Below are 17,797 nucleotides of genomic sequence, written 5' to 3'. Positions count from 1 at the left end.
TGGGAGGTCATAGGCAAACAGCTGATAAGCAAGCTTTCATTAGAAGTGAATGCTTATGATTTTGTCATTAAGATAACTATCCAGCAAATTACCTCTCTGTTGCAATATGTGTGATAATTGATATCAGCAACCCCTCTGCTTTGTTACAGCGTAATAATAGTCCATCTCAAACCTATATGAAGGGTTTCTCTTTGCTAAGAGTATCAAAAGAAGCTATTAGATAAGGACAAATTCTGAAATCAAGAGTCAGTTTTTCTTCTGTCTGTATTCAAAGGTCTGACAGTTGTTCATCGCTGAAATCCCAGAATAAGGTCATGTTATGTAAATAAAATGCTATTGTTTACTTCAGTCATATTGATGTACCACTGATTTCTTTGAGCCGTGAAAGGCTGTAGGGAAGCTCTGGGGTAATTTGTCAGTGCTTTGTGGTGGGTAGTAACATCCAGATAACACTGCTTTGCCCTGTGTTCATGTGGCCAAAGGTCTGCTCATTACTTTGAAGACATCATCAATGTCTTTGAAATTAACATCTGGGAAAAAAACAACACTTTTCTCTCTCCCTCCCTCTTATTTAATGGAATAGTTATTTTAATATGTAGGTAAATAAAATTTAGTTTTAATGACAAGTTTTACTGAAGTTAGCTAGAAAAAAAGAGGCAATGTTCACTGCATTGCTTCAACTGATGTGGTTTTATGTTATCCTTCCACACTCATGGCTAATGCCTAATGATGTTTAAATGTTGGCAGTTTTATTATATTGATTTAACAATTATTTATTACAAATGTTTCTGGATTTAGAGGGAGGGAAAGCTGTAGCGTACCATAAAAATAGAGACAATAATAAATGAAATGTAAAATTTATCTTGCAAGAATACTTGTTACTATTAATTTTATGCATTATTTACACTAATAGTAAAATATACTGATTGTATCAAACTGGAATTGTTGATACATGAGTAGCTGCTTTTAACAAAGGTACAGGTATTAATTATCAATTAGCAAAAATTGCTGCTAATAAGACTGGGGGAGGGGCAGAGAAAAACTTATCAGGAAAAGCTGACACTTACAATGTTCTGTAAATTACCAGTATTTTTTTTTCCTTTTGCCTTGGATGATATGAAAAAAATTGTCAGGAACATAATTACTAAATACATCTAAGATACAAACCCTTTTGTTGTTCTTTTAATCATTTGAGGGAAGAATATTAATTCCTTGGAAGATTTTTGCCCTTTTCTACAGATAACAAGTAAAATTAACTAACAGCTCAATTATTTCCTTAATGAGGTAGCTCCCCTCCCCATTGGCATGAATTCAGTTTAATTTTTTTTTCTTCAAATGTCTTCTATTCTACTATCAATCAAATATCTTTTGAGTGCATAATCAGGAAATCCTAATAGAAGGAAAAACAAGTTGGAGCTGATGTCAGCTACAGTGGTTTACTTATAACCACTGCCTGTCATGCATGCAGCCATACTAGTGATTACAGGTTGACTAAGTAAATGGAAATATAAGTACTTTATAACCAAGGTAGTAACACAGGAGCCAAAGTTGAAGACTTTTATGAATATTTAAGCATTTATTCAATATATATTAGTTACACCACATTTGAATACGTTGTCCTTTCCCAACTGTGAGTCTTTAATGAACTCTGCTTCATAGCTTTTAAGAAAATACACACACTAAGTTTTCCAAAATGATGCCTTAAGTTATCTTCTTCATTCATATTAAGCAGTTTAATGAGCGTCTTCTTTTTCAGAAGTGGTCTTTACACTGACTTGAAGGGAAAAAACAGTGTTACATGATTTAAGTGGCAGTCAGACACTTGCAGCAATAATTAGCCTATAGGTGATGTGGATAGTTCACAAGCAATTGATGGACTCAAATGTGTTTGCTTAACTGTTCTGTGAGTAGTTGGAAATAAGAAATGTGATACAGATATGACAACATCAAAAAAAAGCACAGAAATGATACAGAGACAAATTAAAAAGCTATGCTCACTTACTTGCTTATTTGTAATACATGTTTTCATTGTCCATAACTAATGTCAAACAGTGCTTAGAATGGAATTTGTTCTCTCAAGGAAAATGATCTCAAAATGAAGGTACCAAGACAATTCTGCACTGTTTCTTGTTTCTCAAGTTCTGTTTCTTGAAAAATGTGTACATATATAATTCCTTAAATCATGCACTGGAGTGATCCTGCCTGCATGTAACATGTATGGCTGCTGATGGCATAGTCAACATCTAGGAGGAATGATAGCAACCTCCTGGCAAGAAACAAGTTAAGAAATGTTGGTCAGTGCTGCTGTAGGCATTAAGAAACATCCAGAGATGTATCTCTTGCAAAAGTAGGCAAATGCCTGTTAATGGTGTCAGATTCTTGTCATTGGCTTTAGTTGTTTCTTGAACTGCCCAGCATTACTGAGCTCTGGCAACTCGGGATAGATTACGCCTGATCAGAACCAAAGGAACAGAAGCATAGATCTGGGTGCTAGCAGAGTGTTTATGTCACTGCAGCTTACTGTACTGAACATTGTAAATAGCAGAGTAGAACCCTACACGTTATTGAATAAAAAGTAATAGTTATAAATGAACAATATTTGGGTCAACACATTTGTTAAAAGTATTAATGACAGTAAAAACATGATGTTTACTGTCTAGAAAACAGTAAAGGCTAGAGCCTACTCAAAATTTCCAACTCACATTTTCAATTGCATCCCAAAAGTTTTATAAAAAAACCTCTCCATATCTTCTTTCAAATTTCAGCAAATAAATTAATAGGAAAACTATATTTTTGACTTCTGAGCTCAATTTTTTTTGGTCTTCCACAAACTGCTGTCTCATTTTTCTTGTGTATTTCTATAGTTAGAAAATAAGAGAAAGAAAAAAGTGTTAGTAGGTTTCTCTTTGCATTTTCACCCAGTTTTACCACTGTTAAAGCAAACAGAGTCATTAAAAGGAAGGAGAAAAATATTAACTTTTCTTTCTTAAGAAAAAAAAAGAGAGAAAAACATCATAACAAAATCAAAATTTTCATTTAATCTTGAATATTTTATTGATTTTCTTTTTCAATCTAAGCCTTTTTTTAATGAGGCAATCCTGTTCCTAATACTGATTTTCCTAGGGTTATGTTTTATTTAAAACAAAAATCAACTAAATCTGAAGGTCTCCAGCTGCTTCCAGATTTTTTTTTCCCAGAATACTTACATTAACAATCCCCTTTCTCTGGAAAAAGGTCCATGACCGAGTGGCTGACCATTAGTTTTTCATGCATGGGGGGGGGGGGGGGGAGCGGGGGGGGGGGGGGGGGGAGGAGGGAATGCAGGAAATTTGCATTTATGAAGGAAGGAAACAAATATGAGAAAACAAACAAACTACACCTGCTGGTTTACATCCAATATTTCTACAAGTCTGCTTATCCAAGAACAACACTAATTCATGTTAGACGTTTTGGCCTGAAACTGTCTAAATATATCCTGTATCTAAGAACTACATCTACTGTGCTTGTCTTTGCTTTATCTTGGAAGATAAAGTTTGAGAAAATCTTTTGCTTCTTGTGATTTTGTCATATTTCAGCTCACCAGATGAGAATAACAAGAAAAGGAAGTTTTATGTGTGTATTTCCACTATCTTCTGGAAATCAGATCAACTGCTCACCTTGTAAAATAAGGAATAAGGACTACACATTTTGTCAGTAAGAAAGTCTGCAATAAGGCAAGCTACCTATTTCAGAGATTTTATAGTAGGGTAAAAATTAAAGAAAGTAATATCTTTTCTTTAATTATTCTCTCAAAATCCATTTGTTTATGCACAGAGATGAATTAGTGCAATGAAATAATAATAGTATGGATTATTTATGGAATGTACGCTGACCTACTTGTCCTTGGTAGGAGGCCTACAAACAAGTATAAACCCAGTTATAGCATAACAATATCCTATTTTACAGCTGAAACAAGTCAGGCTTCTTGTGTATGTAGATTCAGTAGCAGAGTTTATGCAATTCAGTGGTAATACCATGCATGCAAAACAATATCTTAAAAATAGCAAAAATTACTCCCCCCCCCCCCTTTTTTTTTTCAGGATTCAGTAACCACAAATAAGCCATCGTTTCTAGAAAAATGAATCAACTAGCCTCTGGCCACAAACTTCAAGAGATATATCAGCAGGTAAAATCCACCCTACTTAACATAAAGGTGTCTATCTTTCACCCATAGTGAAAACTTATACAATATGAAAAGAAAGTGTCTTGCTGTGGGACCTATCTTCTGATGATCTGATAGCCTAAACTTTAAAACCACTATAAAGAAAACCTTACTATGAAAGCATAGTCTTTTACATTGTTTCTGTGAGTACATGCAAGGTTATCGAGAGCACATATACACAATTTTATTATATATTCATTGCAAGGAAAATAATATCTGGAAAAAGCTTCTGGATCAACTCCACCATGTATTTTAATAGGGTTTACCACTATGAATTTTCAAATTAAGAAAGTTTGAGGAAATTCGTGGCAGGTTGTCTGGAAAAATAATTTTGAAACAACTGGAAATTAGTGTTTTTCCTAAAATTAAGTCTGATATGTATTTCTTTCATCAGCAGGACATACGGAAACTCCTTAATTTTCAGAGTAGCTTTCAGAGGTCTCTAAGCCTGATGACAAGGATACATTGAAAATGTGCAAATTCTTTAATAAATACAATAAACTTAAAATATATATATATATATTTAAAAAGGTAAATTTAGAGAACCTATTAGGAATAAATTCTTTACTATGAGAGTGAGGCACTGGAGCAGATTGCCCAGAGTAGCTGTGGATGCCCCATCCCTGGAAGTGTTCAAGGACAGGTTAGATGGGAATTTGGGAAAACTTGATCTAGTGGGAGGTGTACCTGCCCATGGCAGGAGTGTGAGAATTAGGTGATCTTTAAGGTCCCTTCCAACCCAACCCAATCTATGATTCCATGTTATATGTTGAATTTTCACACTGTCTACCAGTGACCGGTGAATAACATTATTGGATTAAAGTGTAACTGGTATCTAGGAAGAAGTTAGTTCTTTCACTCTTGCGGGATGTGTAGCTGGATATAAATAAGTAGTGATGGTAGTGATAAACAACAATAAACAATCATGGTTATTATTCATTGTTCTACATACCCAACATTTTGTATTAGGATATTGAAGCATAGATTCAGGGAAAAAAATACTTTCAGATAAACTACATAGAAAAATAATGAACTTCCAATTTGTGTAAAGCCATGCAGCTCTACTGATCTCAGAAAGTTGACTACAGAGCATAGCTTGGCCCCATACATGCAAAATATTTTTATAGCTTTAAAATTGGCCTCTAAAAAATAGGTGAAAAAATGCAGTTGCTCTTTATACTTCTGATGGAAAAATCAGCAATATGGTTTTATCTTTTTTTTTTTCCTTATTCTTCTTTCCATTAAAAAAAAAAAAATGGAGGAAAGACTTCTTCACATAAACAAGAAATAAGGTAAGGTTAGGTGCAGATGGGCAGGGACAGAATGTTAATAATGTGGAGCTGTGTACTCTGGAGAATAGTCATTCCTCTTTTGATTGAAGATGAGGTGCCAGAGGTGGTTTGTTATGGTGCTCTCTTATAGCTGTAATGAAAGAGAGAGATAAAAATATATATACATTAGTGGGAGCAATGACCAGAATACATTAATGAAGGAGAGGTGATTGACCTAAGAGGTATAATAGATAGTCTCTGTTTTCCCTAAAAGAGTCTAGATTTTGATAGCTTAGTAAAATGTTGTCTAGGTAAGATAATATGCAAAACCTGTGTACCTGATTAATATAAAACCTGTGTGCCTGATTAATATATTACTAGGGACTGTAAAAACAAACGGGTTGAGAAGGATGCCAAAAATTAAGCATCTATGACCCATACCAGAATGGGTTCAAAACTATGAGGTCATCTGAATGCGTCACGTAAAGACAGTTTATGTTGTTCTGAAAACAGCTTTTTTTTTTTTTTTTAACAGTAGTGGAAGTACATAATAAGCAATATCAAACAGCGGTGATGGGAAACATACTGGAGGCATCAGATCCAGAAGCGTCTATACTGGATGACAGCCAAGTGAAATGGGTTTCTTTCCCCTCTCTCCTACTAGCCTTTCTTTTCCCCTCCAATGCAAAATGAATCCAGGGATTGTTTTTTGAGATTTTCCTAATGTTTATTGTTTTCTCAGTGAATCAGTGCAACAGTGGCTGAGGAATCAAAGAAGTGAATTCCATTCAGATCCAAAAGAATATAATTCTGACTTGGCTTATCAGGAGCTGGTTAAGGACAAACTGGCCCATAAAACATCATTAATGTTGCGTGCTCTGCTATGGATCTGGTATTCAGTTCTGGGTACATTTTTTGGTGCCTCAGTATACTGCATGTGGGTAAGCTGGATATGGCAGTAATTGGTTTCTTCTATCCATTGCTGGAACTATCAACGTATATGCTGCCTTTGCAGCATGAATGATATCATGTTATATTACTATCCAGTATTGACAGAGTCTCCTGGGTACCAAAATACTTTTTGTACTTTTTCTACTGGCATCATCAGAAACATCAATAAATGTTTAAAACAGGGTAATAATGCTAGATTGTGCTATAAAAAGTTCATGTCCAGTAAATCACAGTGAGACTCCAAGAAATAACTAAATAGTATGGTGGAACTTGCAGATCTCCTGCAAAGGTGGGTGTTTTCCAGGATTCTCTAGGAAAAAAGCAAGATTCAATAGTTCACAGTTCATCACGGGTAAGGCCTTCCTGAGTGTCATATAAAAACTAGTCAGACACAGAATGTAGTTGATAAGGCTCAGTTATTCAGTACTGACACAGCATGGCAAAGCTATGAAGACATTGCTCATTTCAACTTCTATTGCCAAGGTTGGCTGCTTGACAACTCAATAAACAAAGGATGAAAATGGAAGAAATCTAAATTACTGTCTTCTGATGAGGATGATATTCAAAATGATTCCTTTGTTCCTTCCTTTCAATAGGAGGCTGTAAGGAAAGAATTAAAGAAATCTTAAAACCACAATGTGGTGCTCTAGCAAGACATAAGTCACTATGCAGTGGGCGTCAGCACCAACAGCAATGACCATGTTCACTTCCTGGGAGCAATTCAGTCACTTCAGACACCTCTCTTCCCTGTCTTCCTCATAATCTTTCTATAAATATTCTCCTCCTGCATTTTCCTCTCCCCACCTCAGTCTACTAAAGACTCACCTACAGAGTACATATTTTCCATTTGCCAAGTAAGCAACCCTTCTCTTAGGCAGTGATTCTCTCACTCAGCACTTCCTCCTCAAATTCTTTCAGCATCAGGCTCCCACCCACCCACCTCAGTTACTGAAGATAACTATCATCCTGCTATTCAAATCTATGCAAGTAGATACATACACTTTTTACCTCATTTTTTCACATTTTGGTCTTGGTAGGAGAAAAAAAAGCAAGCAGCAATGTGCCCATTGCCCTTCCAAGTGAGCTCAGCTACCTCAGGAGTGTACCTGTGTGTGCATCTTCTTCCTGATGAAGCATCTGATCATCTCTTTACTGGAAGCAAGTGACATCCATATGTTGAATGATCTCTCTCTCTACTTGAATAAGTATCATCCATAAGTATGACCTGGAGCTCATCCTTGCTCTGTTTCTCAGAAGGGGCAGACATTCATCGTTCAATCTGATCCTACTACAGTGCAAAGAAGGCTGAGACTGTTTAGGCCGATACCAGTACAGAAGCTGTGGGGATTATTGCCAGAAGAGGCAGTTTTGTAAATCAGCATGGAGAAGATGTTGTTAAACTGTCTGCCACTTTAGAAAGTTTGGTCCGTTCTGGTTTGAAATAGTTGTTAGTTCCTATTAAGGGAGACGTGTAGGTCTCCATCACACAATTTTCCTTTAATGCTTTCTGGGTTGGCTACCAGCATAATACACACTCGCCATATCTATAAATATGAAATTCTCACTAGCTATCCACTGACAACTCTCCAAAATCCCGTTTCATCTATATGTAGCCACAGTCTGATTGCTGAAAGTAGCTTCAGGCTGTCCTATGTGATAAATCATTGCTGGGCATGAATTTGATTTTGTTATTACATTATAGACCATGCTGTTCTCTTGCTCCTATTTATTTTAAATTCTGTGTGCACCACTTACTTAAATGGCGATACTTGAAATTTATACTTGTGTACACATTAACACAATCCAAGCTGCTATATTTTGTGCTTCTTTTCATCTCTGGACGATGGTCTGGCTAACCATAATGTACTGGTGATGATATTAGACATTGGAAAGCTATTGATTCTGCCATTCCAGGCTTTATATGGGAATAAGTACAACTAGCAGAGCCACTACTTACAGCACAGTATTATTTTTATTTGTACCATTATGCAGCAGTTGCTACTCTCGTAGAACCATTTAAGAAAAGGCCACACGTTTCATGTGATAACTGCAATGCCCTAGGCAAAAAAAAAAAAAAAAAAAAAAAAAAAAGAGTTAAGGGTGCTTTAATGTTTTCTTAACATTATTTTAGCATATTTAGACCCCAAGCATTATTTTCTAATCAAATGCAACACTGCAGAACATGAGAGTGTTTGTGCTTTCCTCTTATCAGTCAATGCACAAGCTGAGAACATTCAAGTCCTGTTTTCAAACAGAGTTGCATTAGTGGGAAATAAGAGCTGATTGCCCTGCTGTCCTGTGAAGCTATCAAAAGCTGATGAAGTATTTTTCAGTCATCCACAGAGCTGACATGCTCTGGATCCCAGTGCATTAAATAAATCTAATTATGACACTTTAATAAAATATGTTAAAGGCGTTTATTTGAGGCCAAAGTCTGGAAGCAACACAGAACATGTTCCAACAATAAAGCTCCTACACCTGGATGTTAACCTCTTCAATGCCCTATGGACATATGGCTTCAGTCCAGGAAAGCAGCACCTGTAGTTCTCTGTGAATGTCTGCCATACATCCTCATATTGCAGAGAAGTTAAATATGACAAATTTAGCAAGTAGAGAAGCACAGTGACTCCAAACATGCAGAGTTTACTAGTGCTGCAAGTTCAGTGAGCCAATAGAGAGTACAAAAAATTGTTCACTCGCAGCTTGCTTGATTAGAGAACTGGGTTTGGATTCAGTCTGTTCATGTCCTTTGTTATTCAGTGTTCTCAAATACTCATGTGAGCAAAGCGATGTTCCTACAAACATCCACAAACAGCAGATTTGGGCACTTGCCAGATGAATATATTCAGAAAACAAAACCTGTTTTCTGATAAAATGACATTCATTTTGGGAGAAAGCAATAGCTCGCAAAGAACAGACCATCAATATGGGAACAGATATAATACCACGTGACTGGTCACAGCACTCGGTTAGAAAATCCTAACTACTGAATGATCAACTAAATGCTTATGCTTTGGATTGTCCAAGGCTTAATTGAGCTGTCTGCAGCTGAGGAGCATGAACAAAGCTATGCTCTTCCCTCTGCTGTTCTCAAGGAAGGGAATTCTGCAAAACGCTTTTGAACTAGACCAGGCTTCAGCCAGTGGAATCCTGGATTGCTTTACAGAAAAATAAAATATTCCCTGTGAGTTTAAATTACTTTGACAGAGCTTATTTTAATTGTATAGATGCCATGCCACAAACACATAACAGTTCCGGGGTTTCAAAATATGGGGGTACAAGATGGAATGTTTATATAGCAACAGATTTTTTCCTATCTTACTCAGTTGCTAGAGGGAACTGAAATTTAGAAAATGAATATGCATTTAAAAATCCCACACAAAATGTAAAGAAAAATATTTTATTGTGCTTTTTCTGTGCCAATATCACAAAGTAATTACACAAATGCTTAGTAAATTTCACTGCCCTGCTGCTTTTCAGAAAGCAATGTTACAATTTACCAACAACAATTAACATCCTTAAATTTGTTTAATTCTGTTTATGAGTAGAAGATTACATCCATGGAGTTATTTTTTTTCCAGCTTTTTATATACCAGTGTTTTGTTTTTCAGATGGACATTGCTGTACCTTTAAGTATTACATATATATATTAATAGTCTCCAAAAAATGTGAAGCCTTGTTTGCAATCAATGCATATTCCCCTTTTGTGTAAGAATAACAGATGTTGATAGAAATAGCCATTGGGTTTGCAAAGAACCCATTTCATGTGTCAGAATAGTTGTGCCTCTTCTAGATGAAATGTCAAAAGCAGGCAGATATCTCAATGTGAAATGACCTTAAGAAAAACCCGACCTCGCCAAAGATGACCTTTTTCCAGCAAGAAACATTAAAATTACAACCATATTGATGCTGCAGCTTCAAAAACAATGTTTTTTTATTTTTTTATTTTTTTATTTTTTTATTTTTCTGTGTTGGCATCCTACATATTTTGAATAAAGATGTACAGTAGTCCACTTTATGCTGTTTCTCTTGAGCTGATTTATGGTCATGGATTTGTTTTATAAGTGTACACATACACAGGGGCACGCATAACAATATTTTCATAAATATAGATATACATACAGACATACATAAATATAACTATATACATTCATAGAGGATCAAACAAAATCATCCTAATTTCTCATGGGGCCTAACATTTTTTTGTGTCCATATTACATTAGTAGAATGTATTACTTCCTGTAACTGAATTAAATCTTTTCACAGTACCTTCCTTTTCTGAATTTTTAACAAATCCCCATGGCCTCACTTTCTTCAAGGAAAATGTATGTCTTATCAATGTGTTAATCAAACTGAAGTGTCCAAGGTTCTTTTAAAGTAGCATTGAAGAATTATTCACATATAATAGTGTATGTGTGTGCATGTGCCATGGCTGATTAGTGGCAAGCAGCTTCTCCTTTAGACTAGAAAAACAAAAAACAAAACCCCAAAAGGTCCTTTCTTAAGGACTGAAGGTGTACAATTCCTCTTTTTGTGAGTGACACAGAATCTCAGTCTCAGCTTCTGTTCTAAAGTTCACAGTGATTTGAAATTAAAGGCTGAAGTTCCTATACACCAGAGATCTTGAGGAAGGCACCAGATGTTCTGAAAGTTCTCATCTGTGTACACGATGATTAATGAAGTACACAGGGGTTTTGGAGGTCAACAGCATTGAAAGTTTATCCAGAGTCTGCCCATGAAAACCAAACCTTTTCACAGTTGGATCTGTACATCCAACTCCCTTGTTCCCCAGATCACTTTTTCCCTACCCCTAGACAATGCTCTGTCCTTCCAGATACTGTTCCCACCTCTCTGGAAGATGCCCAGTTGATTGAAGGGATTGGGAGCACCCAACGTATCCCCTTAAAAACTGTATTGGGAAAGGACAATCTCAGATGGTCTGAAAGATGGTTATAGAATAATCTTTCCTTCTTATCATCTTCTGGCAGGGATGTAGAAGAGAAGTTGCTTCAACTCCTTGCTATTTAGGTGACGTTTCTTACATTTATTTCTTATTTTTCTTCCATCTCCAGTCCATTTCAAACAAATAACTGAAATAATGTTGAAATAATGGGATGGATTTTCTTCTGAAATCATTAAACCAAATTACTAGCATGACTTTGAAGTAAACTTTCTTTTCTCAAATCTGATTCTGAGTAGGAACTACAAGCCACAGATTTCCTTTTGCTGTATTTACCACTGGGTCTTAGTAAATTGTCATTATATCTCATAGTGGCTATGCTACTACATTGTGAAACTGCCAGTAACTGCTAAACTTGAATTTCTTAGTTTAATCCATAATGTCAGCTTTGGTAGCTTTCATTTCTTTCAGTCCCCTTAGCTGCCACAGAAAGTACCCTTTATTGTCTTATATGGGACAACAATTTCTTCTAAAATTTATATCTGAAGACTGTTTCTCTTTATCCTTGAAGGTCTTTATGGTACTCAGCTATTTAATTCTTGCATAAACTAACATTCAGGTAACATACTTGTTTAGATTGGCATTGGCTTTAAAAAGCGATTAATTGTTTACCAGAGTACAGTTTGTTGCAAAACGTTTGTTACTAAGGGAATTTGGACCTCTCATTGAATAATCCAACCCAGAATACTGGCTAGTAATAGCCAGTAGCCAGGGGGAGTCTGCCTTTAGAGGAAGATGAAGATAGCCAGGGCAGGAAGCCTGTGGCTACACTATCATCACACAATAATTTTGTTTTCTGCCTATTTTCATCTTCCTGATTGGATAATAGCATTTAAAAAAAGAAAAAAAGAAGTAAAAAAAAAAAAAAAAAAAAGGATTTCAAGGGAATTTCAAGAGGACAGTGAGATATTTCCGCTGCAAAATTTATTTGCCAAAATCACATGGTGCAAGTACGTATGTCTCTCTCTACCCACCAGATCCTTATTACCTTTAGCTGACCACTTCCTTACTAATCTTATCATTACTGACTTGCATGTCACCAACATAAGTGATGGCCTGATCTGGTTAGGCTGTTGAGGAAGCCTTTCTGCTTTTAAAGGCTGCCTTTTTAGCCTCAATAAAGCCCTGCACTTTCCTGCTTAACCATAGTTTTATTCTCACCATTCTACTTTGTTTTTGTTCTCAATGATACACAAACCATCTGTGCCTCTAACACAATGTTCTTGAATAGCCTCCAGGCTGTTTCTGTGGTTTTAAAGTTTTTACTTTGCCCTTCAGCCTGCTGTTAACCATTTTCCTCATAGTTTTAAAATCTGCCCTTTTAAAGTTTGTCACTTTGTTATTCCTGGGAGGAATTGTCTTCTATTATGATACAAACCCTAATTGTCCAATGATTGCTGTTACCAAGTGGAGTTCAGTTTTGTAGAACTAGAAAGCCCTTGAGCTTAAGATACTTAAAATAAATTAAGTCAATATTTAGGGCTCAATACATTTTGATGAAGAGTGCATCTGAATTTCCGTGGACTTTGTGACCACACAGGAGTTCACAGAAAGTGCCCACTTGCTACCAGTAACAAGCTTTTGCCTTTCACACCAACTCTGGTATTTCAGTAATGTGATTAGACTGAAGGAGGATCAACTATCTGATGATTACAACACTTAGCCCAGAACATGAGAGGTTTGAATTCAGTGTCTTATCCTGCCAAAGCTTCTTTGAGTAATCTTGAGCAAGCACCAACTTTATGGTTAGGTATCAGCATGACACCAATTACTTAAGTGAGATGACTCCTGGAGTGAACTCTAATATGGTCCACTGACTTTATTCTTCATTGTCACGTGTCCTGTGAAGGTAGCCTCAGCTCAGTTTGCCAACAAAATCCAGCTGATGTTTCAGCAAGCAATATTTAAACCTTACCATGTGGGGCCATGGGAAGCACTGGACCCATGTTGCCTGCTGTCTGCTCTCTGTCAGCCTCATAACCACGTGGCAAGATCAACACAGACACAAGTTGTCAGACCAGACCCAAAATCCAGTGGCACTCTGGAAAATGTGTGTTTAAATACAGGTCTTTCCTGCCCTTTTCTCTTAGGAGAGCAATTTGGGTTTAGCCGAGAATTGGCTTTGAGATGGCAGTGGGGGCTGCTCTCTGCAGGACAGCACAGCTACAGCCCCTGCCATGGACCGAGGACAGTGGCAGTGCCCTGACTGGGATGTATGAGGTTTCTCAGGAAACACGAGGCATACAATTCCTGCTAACAGAGGCATCTCCTCATCTGTAGGCATCACATAAACTACCCCCCATCTATTTATTTATTTATTTTTATTTTCGTATTTATTTTCATATTGCTTCACTAAATCATGGTCTACTGTGCTATACGTGTCTGAATACTACAGTAATTAACCCCTTCCTTTCTTATTGTCTCCAAGTTTTGAAACTTGTAAAAGCAGGTTTTATAACTTTCTCCCAGTTTTCTGTGGATATGCTGTGGTCCTTAATTTTTCCTTTTGCAGATTAGCTGGGTTAGGACATGCCGATTCTTCTAATTAGTACTCTGCTTAGCTCAGAAATGTGTTGACTGAGGTAGTAGATTTAAGCTGGAGCACTGCCCTACAGATCTCATTGACTCAGGCATCCTAAAAAAGGGGCAATGGGAACATTTACATGTGTGTGTAGCAGTTACCAGCATAAATATAAATTTACAGATCAGACTTAGGATAAACAGATCCTGCTAGTTCTCCTTTGCTGTTCAGCAGTAATTAGCATTAAGATCCAAGGTGTAAGTAGGAGGAAGATGATTGGTAAAGCCACCTGAGCATCCTGGGCAGACACGAGGATGTGAAGGGAGAGGTGCAGGTATGCACACTTGAGCAATGACTCCAGAACATACAGAAAATTGACCACTGTCATATAATAAAGCATGAATCACTTGTGTCCTCAAAATCACTTTATGTGCCTGGGATAAGGCAGCAAACACACATATTTTAATAGCTATCTTAAGCAGAAAATAGAAGACAAGGCTAGAAAGGGAGAGATAAGGTGGCATTAGGAGACCTAGCTTCACTTTAGAGGAATGCTGACAAAGGCAGTCTTGCCTCTCTTTTAGTCCCCAGAGAAAGTGCGTGTGGATGCAGTTGATCCAATTTTCAGCTATAAATCAGTATCAATCAACCCACTGTATTTAATCTGTTTATCATTTTCACTTGCTTTTGGTAGTTTCCAAGGAAATTGACTCAGCTTTCTTCTGAAAGTTCTTTGCATGAACCTTGCTTCCTATCAAAGTGTGTATGTTGAAGAGAAACAGAGTAACTGGGCGTGAAATACAGGGAGAAAATGGGAAGGGAAAGGAAGAAGGAAAGGTAAAAAACTAAGGAGAAAGAAAAACAGTAGAAAATAAGCCAGAGACGATAATATGTCAGATCCCAAAGATGTGTTTTTCAGATTCTTTTGGCCTTGTTATGATTGCAGCCACAACAAAGAGATCTGTAGATCCTTTTGATTTGATATGCAGAGACAAATCTCATCCACCTCCATGCAACACGATATCCAGAATTTACTCAGGGATAGACAGCCAGGGTTGAACAAAACTGTTAAACAGAAGGAGAAGATGAAATAGAAGAGAGAGAAAGCATTGAAAAAGCCTAAATACCATTAACTAATAAGGGAAAATGGCAACTACAAAAAACAAACAAACAAAGAAACAGTTTTTATACCCAATTCAGCATCATCATCTTTTACAAATCCACACATAAATGTGCCTGCACTCTCAGTACAGCCTCTATGTATATGTGTGTGCATGTGCATGTATACCTTTTATTCTAGCTCTCTAATGGTGCTCTAGGATGACTGGAGACAGGAAAACTTTGGTTATACAGCTGCTTTCCAGTGATTTCCACCAATTTCTCTGTTAGATTTTATGCCAAACTTTCTGATTTGATCAAAAATTTACATATAGGACTAAATATAGGATCTAGGTATCTAACACGAAAAAGAGAACAGTGCACTGGAGATCTAGAGAAAAATGTATGTGGGAGAAAAGGAGGGCAAAAGAGGAAGAAAATGGTAGGTGTGAAGAAAAAGGTAGGTATGATGTCAAGGGTAGGTGAAAAGAGGATCTTGAGTTTTATAAAGTAATACAATCATTTGCATAATTGAACAGTGAGTTTCAGCTACTTTTCTATGCAATATTCTGGGGAAAGCAAACAGTGACTTAATCTTCAGCAAAAATCCCCTAAAGCATTGTTTTGTGTTGTTTTTATCTGCCTCTGTTCCTGGGCAGGACTTAGGTCTGTGTAAGGAAAGCAAGTTATAAATATGAAAACCTTTGTATTCCACATGACTGGATATCTGTGGCTACTGGAACAATGAGGCTTTGGTGTCAGAAGAACCCATTGATATTGAAAGAAGAAACAACAGTATTGTCACATGCTGGAGACAGAATTGAGAAAATAACCAAAAAGGTAAGAGAGGAAGACTCTGAACACAGCAAATACATACTTAGAGCACCTCCACATTATTTTTATCACATTACACCTTTATACTACAGTTTTATATATTAATGCTTCCTTAGGTTGGGATTTTTAATCTGTTCTGCTCTATCGCACAGTTATATCCACTCTGAACTCTTGAGAGTATCTCTGATTTCTTTAATGTCTATAGTAATTCTCCATTTCCTTGAGACATAGCCAAACTTCTCCAGTCTGTAGCAAAGGATGATTTCATCCAATTGATTTATATTTTCCCACCCTGACTCTGTAGTCAGTTATATCAGACCTCTTTGGCCAAGCTCTCGCATTTTTAGTTTTAAGGTGCTGATGTTAATGCAAAGCCATTTTTATATTTTTGTTTTATAGCTAATACCAAAGACATTATTAGCCCCTTTTAGGTTAAGCTCTGAGGACCTCTGTTCTCCACTCTGAGGTTCAGGTGCTACTGATGTGACCTTGGGTAAATTATTTAACCTCTCTGGATTCTGGGATGGATTTTTATCTTGCCAGGGTAATTCAGAAGAGATTTCAATTAAATCTGTGGAATTTCAGTATCAAGAAAGAAACTTCAATAGGAGACATTCACTCCTCTGTATTCCATTTTTCATCCCCGTGTCATTATTGTTTCCTTTGATGCTTAATTTGCTTATAAAACATTTTAATTCTCATGTGAAAGGTAAGGTACTCTACAGATATAAATTATTCTATAGTTTATTGCTTCTGGAGTGCCACTTTTCTGACCTTTATGGTTTCCTAATAATAATGCCCTGGAAAGCCAGCACAACTCAAAACAGTGTCCTCATATCATCTTACTGTCAGTGCCAGAGTTTCCTTAAGGACAATACTCAGGGAGCAGGTAGAATGACAGCAACAAACTCAGTACTGAACTCTTTGGTAACCTGTGATTGCTTATTACTGCATCATATGAGATCCACGCTGGGGCAGACCAGATTCATCTGTCATGCTCTCTGTCCAGTAGCAGCCAAACCCTTACAAAGAAATGAAAAATGAATAACACTGCATTGCATTTATTAAATGTATCATGACATGATCGAGTGAAAATACCTTCATGATTTCATGAAAGTAGAGAATTAAGTTCTCTAGCTGGTTGGACTTTGAAAACAAGAGCAAAAGTAGTGGTTTCTTTGCCTAATCCTAAACAATTTGGATTTAATCAGGTTGGTCCACTGACAGACATATGTACCAAACTGGAAAGTGGGTTTTGATGTTATTATTAAAGGAAGAATGGTTACAATAAATTTTTGGTGATGGTTTGGCAACAAGCTGTCTGGGAGACACAGTCAACCATAAACATGATTGAGATTGGAACGTGAACTTCTGTTTGCTTTTCAAGACAAGTAGCCAGTCTTTCAATTATACCAAACTAAAAGGAAAAAAAAAAAAAAAAGAAAAGAAAAGCTAAAACAGGGATAGGAGGCTGGAAACAACTTGGAAGATTTAATTTCATATCTCAAACGAAGCCAGTGAAAGACCCTTTGGCTCTGAAATCATAAAGTGAATACTTGGGAGCTGGGTTTTATTTTTTTCTAAGAATGCCTAAATTATATCCAAGGAAAGCCAAGCTGCATTAAAAAAAAAAAATAAAAAATCTGAACAGCAGCCTTTCAAATTTATTCAGACTAATGAGCTAGTCTAAATTTTGAGAATACTAATTCACAGAAGTCGGTTCTGTGGTGGGAGAAACACAACAAGGTTGTCACAGCCTGTGAACAAAGTGAATTGGTTATATGACTGACAGTAAAGATTTCTTTTAACATCAGTAAAAGGAGGCTGAAGTGACAGGTAAGAGGACAGATGCAGAATTCTGCAGCACTCCGAGAGTTTGTGTACTATCACTAAGGGACAAGTTGACTTGATACCAACTTAATAGGCTCAGCAGGGGCTAATGGCAAAGGGATGGAGACTGT

At 36.7% G+C, this 17,797-nt stretch overlaps 1 long non-coding RNA gene across 4 annotated transcripts in view; it reads left to right on the top strand.

The window, feature by feature from the left end:
• Positions 1 to 10,756, top strand: part of LOC308195982 — a 39,473-nt gene extending 28,717 nt beyond the window's left edge. For all 4 annotated transcript variants that reach the window (XR_013951991.1, XR_013951992.1, XR_013951993.1 and 1 more), the window contains 3 exons: positions 3,576 to 3,713; positions 4,080 to 4,165; positions 6,008 to 10,756. This is a non-coding gene — a long non-coding RNA (uncharacterized lncRNA). The remainder of the gene's footprint in view (positions 1 to 3,575; positions 3,714 to 4,079; positions 4,166 to 6,007) is intronic.
• Positions 10,757 to 17,797: the final 7,041 nt, after the last annotated feature.

This window comes from Anser brachyrhynchus, assembly GCF_964034855.1.
Source record: "Anser brachyrhynchus genome assembly, chromosome: 5".
NCBI classification, from domain to species: Eukaryota; Metazoa; Chordata; class Aves; order Anseriformes; family Anatidae; genus Anser; species Anser brachyrhynchus.
Note: the sequence above shows the minus strand (reverse complement) of the source record. Positions and strands in the feature narration are given on the sequence as shown.